This window comes from Chenopodium album, chromosome 23, assembly GCF_948465745.1.
Source record: "Chenopodium album chromosome 23, dcCheAlbu1.1, whole genome shotgun sequence".
Classification (NCBI taxonomy): Eukaryota; Viridiplantae; Streptophyta; class Magnoliopsida; order Caryophyllales; family Amaranthaceae; genus Chenopodium; species Chenopodium album.
Genome location: NC_137856.1, coordinates 37,388,068 through 37,394,067, shown reverse-complemented (window position 1 = coordinate 37,394,067; position 6,000 = coordinate 37,388,068). Strand labels below are relative to the sequence as shown.

The 6,000-nt window shown below is 35.4% G+C and overlaps 1 pseudogene; it reads left to right on the top strand.

Moving 5' to 3' along the window:
* Positions 1 to 1,846, top strand: LOC145607565 (transcription factor LAF1 pseudogene; annotated as a pseudogene).
* The last annotated feature ends 4,154 nt before the right edge of the window (positions 1,847 to 6,000 follow it).

Below are 6,000 nucleotides of genomic sequence, written 5' to 3'. Positions count from 1 at the left end.
ATGGGGTTAAGGTCTTCCGAAAAGCTAACAAAGAAACACAAGAAAGGTTTATGGTCACCTGAAGAAGATCAAAGGCTCAAAGACTACATTCTTCAGCATGGCATTGGTTGCTGGAGTTCTGTGCCCCTCAATGCTGGTAAGTCTAGCAGTTTATTTTAAACTCGCTGAAATGAATGAACTTCACAGAACTTGTTTAAGGGTCATTGCTCTTGTAAAACTGAGAATTATTCATATGATTATGCTTTGAATGTGTCTAAGTTCTCAATTGAAAAATTTTCTGTTTTTGGTCCAAAAAAAAGTGTACTCTCCTAGGAAACACTGGTGTATGTTATGGAATGAAGTGAAATGCAAAATCCGAGTAACATACTTCAGAATTGATTGGGTGATTTGAAGCAGAATACTCTCATATGAAACACTTGTATAATAGATTATTTTTATAGCCTTATAACTTTTATGAGAATATAAATCAAATTGTTTATTTTCGTGTACCTTACAACCTTTTAGCAACTTCAGTGAATTTAGGATATCTGGTTAGTAGCAAGGTGCATGTATCTGACATGGTGGCTAAAGTTTTCTTTCAAAAGTTCGTTATCATGAATTTAATGATGGTTTTACTACTTATGTTAAATGAGCCATGTGAGGCGGCAGTTATACTGATCACTAGCTGTGCTAATATAGGGTTGCAAAGGAATGGAAAGAGCTGCAGATTAAGATGGATTAATTACTTGAGACCGGGATTAAAACGAGGCATGTTTAGCACTCAAGAAGAAGGAATGATTCTGACTCTTCACCAAACCTTAGGGAACAAGTAAGTTCAGAACTCATCTCAATTTCATCTTTGAAAAGATGCTTAATCATTTGCAAGTAGACTAAAGTTATGATGTATTATTCAATTGTGTTAGTCTAACTTTTGATCATTTCAACTGCTCTGAAAAGTTTAATAAGGATGTAAGCGGGATTAAAATATTGAATTCAGTTTATTAGGATGTAATCTTTCATTGGTTCCCAAGGATATGTCATTTTCTTATGGAAAATATCTAAGAATATCCGAAAAAGACATTTTTGTAATTCTGTTTGAAGTGTTGTAGCAAGAATTACTGTGAATATGTCATGGTTGCACCAACAACCTTGTCTTTGGTAGAATTCATTAAGAAAGGATCTATTTGGCTGATAGTTCAGTGTCTAATTGTAAGCCGAATTTCTGAAATGTCATATACACTATTACATTTGAGTGTAACGTTTTTCTATGCAATTGAGCAGATGGTCTCAAATAGCAAAGCACTTGCCTGGAAGGACTGACAATGAGATAAAGAATTACTGGCACTCTTACCTGAAGAAAAGAGCAGGGGAATCTGCTGATACTGAAGCTAATATTGAGAAACATAAGTTCGCTATCTCTAACACAGAAGAAAATGGTTCTTGTATAAACCAAACAAGCAAAGCTTCAAGGGGTGAACTTGAACTTATTGATAGCGCAGAACAAGTACAAGGACACGAAAACATCTTACCTAGACTTGTTTTCGGTGACTGGCTTCCAAATGACTACACTGTAGGACAAAATGAGCTAAGTTATCAGCAACCAACTTCTGTAAAGAATGATTTTGGTTTCACAGCAGAGAAGCAGCAGGGTGATTTTGTGCATGGTTTCGGGTATAATGAAGTTGCTTCAACGTCGAGCAGTGACATGTACAGCCAGGAAGTAGGAGATGTTATGCAGAAGGGGATGCTGGATTTTCCATTTAAGTTTCAAGAACAAAGTGCATTAGGAAGTAATTTCATGGATTATTCAGTTGGAGATGGCTCTTACAGTGGATTTTACATGTCCAATAGTAGAATTTTCTCTTAGTTTACAAATGAGGAGATGAGCAAAATATCATTTTTCTGTACAAAGGATTACTGTCTAGGAATTTTACCTGTTTCTCTGTTATGTACAGAAATATTATGATGTCTAAGTATATATTAAGTATATTTCAAAGTTAAAAGTCTGAATTATGTAAATTAATTAATTTTCTTTAATTAGCTTACAGGGCTTTTAAGAGTTCTATATATGGAACTAATGTTCGAAATTTCAGTAGGAAGGAAAATGGAGTTAAGTCTAAAATAGGTGACTCAATTCTTGCAAAATATAGGAAAAGGGGACTCAATTTATTTTAAAGAGGAAAAGGGGACTGGGCTAGAACGGGCTTGGGTTATCGGTGGGTTTTAATTAATTAAGGGGAAAGAATTGAGTCCCCTTGGAAACAATTGAGTCCCTTTGGTTAACCAATTAAAAAAAAGTATGTTTTTTTTTTTGTTAATATTTTAATTTGTAAAGAATTGAGTCCCTAATTTTTTATTTTAATACAGTCCATAATTTATTTTTAATTTCAGGGCTCTGCAAGTATTTATTGAAACTACTGATGTGTGCTTCTGCTACAAAAGAAAGACAAATAAGCTATAACCATGAAGATGAAGAACATGCTTTGGTTTTTTTTTGTTAAGAAATTATTATTGAAAGATTATTTTTTTTGGATAACAAATTTTAAAAAAACAAAGCTTTTGTTGTTGCACTCTCTTAATTTCAAACGATTATATTTCAGATCATATAATGTTGCTGTCTCGGGTGGACATGGAGGTGTAAGAGCTGAGTGTGCACTGTGCAGCGAGGGGAGTGTTATCTCGTAATGGAAGAACTCCTATTGATCTAGTTCTTGAAGATATTGATGTTTTGATATTTCAAAAAAAAAAAAAAAAAAAAAAAAAAAAAAAAAAGATATTGATGTTTTGAATGGTGGCTTTAATGCCTTTTCTTGAAGAAAGGGGGGAATGTTGTTGCACACTTAGTTGTCAGGCTAGTTTGTATGGGTGGGGTTGAACAATTATTTCTGAGTTCTTTTCCGCATAGTGTATCCACTATTGCGGACCTGGATGTAATTTAACTCCTTGATTAATATTAAGCCTCACGTTTCTTTCAAAAAAAAAAAAAAAAAAACAAGAATGATTAATGAAGGTATTAAATTCATTTGGTTTAATCAAGACAATAATGAGAGACTTAATTCTTTACAAGGGACTTAATTCTTCTTGGGTTAAATGTGAGTTAAGTCACCTAAAAACACCCCTTTAACTGGAAATTTAACCTCAATCCCCTTTTCCTCCATAAAATAAATTGAGTCCCCTTTCCCCATACTTTGCAACAATTGAGTCCCCTGTTTTATACTTAACTCAGGAAAATGTGATCGACATTCCTTATTTTATTTTCGGGATAATTACTTTTCATTTGAAGAAAAAATGGTTTTTCCTTCTAAGCACACCAAATAATAAATACTAAGAAAATTTAATTTTCATGGATACGTTTTATCCTTCCAATCAAACACAACGTTAATTTCTTGCTCGCTCTCTAAAACGCTTAAAGGGCTTGTTTTGCATAAAGACCACAAGAACGGAGTTATCATTTTGATTGAACAAATTTCCTTCGATCAGCACTTGGTCTCATGTTACAGAGTAATAAAAGCATAACTATGTACAAGAAGCTTAGTGAACCTAATTGAAGAAAAAAATGTACTAGTATGTATTAATGATCATTAATGTTAATAATTCCAACAATAATATGATCAGGACAAAGTACTATCTCATCAACTTTGGCGTGCATTGGTTTATGATTAGAAGTCAATGATTAAAATGGCAAAGATAAGATAATTAAAGAAGAAATGTACTAATACCTTATTAATTGAGCAGGTAAAGTTACATTGTTCCAAATATTAAACCAATCAATAATCATCTTTAACAAGATGAAGGTCTCTTCTTTGGTTGGTCCGTATATTCTCACACAAGCCAGCAAATTCTGGTGGATAAAGTGGCTGCTTTTCTATATTTTAAGGATGATTATTAACCCTCCAAATGATTAACTCAGTGTTTGATTAGATGGCAGTGACCCATGCTAACAAGCAATCTTTTTACTTTAAAGTCTTTAAACTATTACCCCTAGTTTATAAACACACGTGCATAATTGAGTCGCACCTATATCTTTTGTTGTGACCGATTGATCTTGAGGTGAGTTGTTATAATGTTCGTTTTATCTGAGTTAGGTTCAAAGATTGGGGTAAGGATAGGCGTACTCATATTTACCTAAGAAAGTAAACAACTACTTTTTCCTTCTCTTTCCTTTTAGACAGTTTTATCATTTTTCTTGATCTCGTCCTAGTTTTTTCTTTCTCCTTTCTTTCACTTGCAATAATTACTTATTTGTCCTTGTTATAATCATTGATGACTAAAGTTGTTACAAGCTGAGACAATAGCATTTTACCCATGTGTTATTGTTGAGATAATATTATAGTTATGGAAAGATAATATTTAGGAAATATTTGTTAGGATTCCTTAGTTATCTTTTATGTTAATATTTGATTTGATATTATTTCTAAGTCCAAGATAATTAGGAATATATTGTAACCTATATGTACACATTGAGGAATAATGAGAATTTGAGATCTTGAGTTAATTTGACATGGTATCTAGAGCTAAGGTTTAAAAATTCATAAAATTTTTTTCTCTCGTTAAATTAATCGGTGATGGCGAAGGATGATGATGTTCCGCCACCACCGCCCCCTGTGGATCACGAATATCACCTGGGATCGAGTGATCATCCCGGAATTATCATAACCCCAATTAAGCTACGAGGTGAGAATTATGATGAGTGGTCTAAGGCTATGCGTAGAGCGTTGATTGCTAAGTGGAAGTTTGGGTTTGTGGATGGCTCGATCAAGGAGCCTGCTGCCGATTCTTCACAGAGGAAACACTGGATAGCAGTCAACTCCATGCTTGTTTCTTGGATTAGTAATACATTGGATGATTCGTTACGATCTACCATTGGAGACTATGACTATGTGAGGGAATTATGGGTACACTTACAGCAACGTTATTGTGTTGTTAGTGGTACTAGAGTTTGTCAGTTGAAGAACTCTTTAGGAGAGTGTAAGCAGACGTCCACGGAGTCGGTGACGGAGTATTTTGGACGCTTATCTAAAATATGGACGGAGCTGCTACAATATTCTCGAGTTCCGAAGTGTTCTTGTGGGCAGTGTACATGTAATATTGCCAAGCAAGTAGGTGATATTAGAGATGAAGATTACCTACATTATTTTTTGATTGGCCTAGATGATCCATATGAGGCAATTCGAGCTCAGTTGTTGGCGCAAAATCCTCTGCCTCATGTGGACAATGCGTATCAAGCGGTGATAAATACGGAAAGACTTCGGTCTAAGGATGGAAAGGTTAAGGAGAATGTTATGGCGTTTAAAGTAGACTCGCGTGCTAAGTCAAGCGATGGTGACAGACCCTTTTGCACCCACTGCAATCGGGAAGGACATGACAAAGAGGGATGTTACCAATTGATCGGGTTTCCCGAATGGTGGGACGAGAATCGCAAAGGTGGAAGGGGCCGTGGCAGAGGTGCTCGTGGGGGAAGAGGTGGTGGCCGTGGTGGTGCTAGTGGGGGGCGTAATAATGCCTCTACGAACACTACACATCGCGCCAATGCTGTACAAGGTGGCGTGAACAACAATAGTGCAGCAAGTAGTAATCAATCATCTTCTACGCAAGGCCTCGTGGGTGTGACCTCTGACCAAGCTCAACAAATTATTGAATTATTGAGTAATAAATCTAAGTCTCGCTTAGAAGGTAAGACAAAAGTCCCGTGGATCGTAGATACCGGAGCCTCTAATCATGTAACGAATGATTTGTCAATTATGAGAAACATTAAAACAATTCAAAATTGTCCGGTAGGATTGCCGGATGGTCAAACGGTGAACGCGAATCAATTGGGTTCGGTTACACTAGATGGTGGTCTTGTTATTGATAATGTTTTATTTGTACCAAATTTGAATTGTAACTTAATTTCTGTTACTCAATTAAGTGATGAGTCAAGATGTACAATACAATTTACTAACAAAATTTGTGTTATTCAGGACCAGTCGACGAGGATGGTGATTGGCGTGGGTGAACGAGACAATGGACTTTATTTTTTCC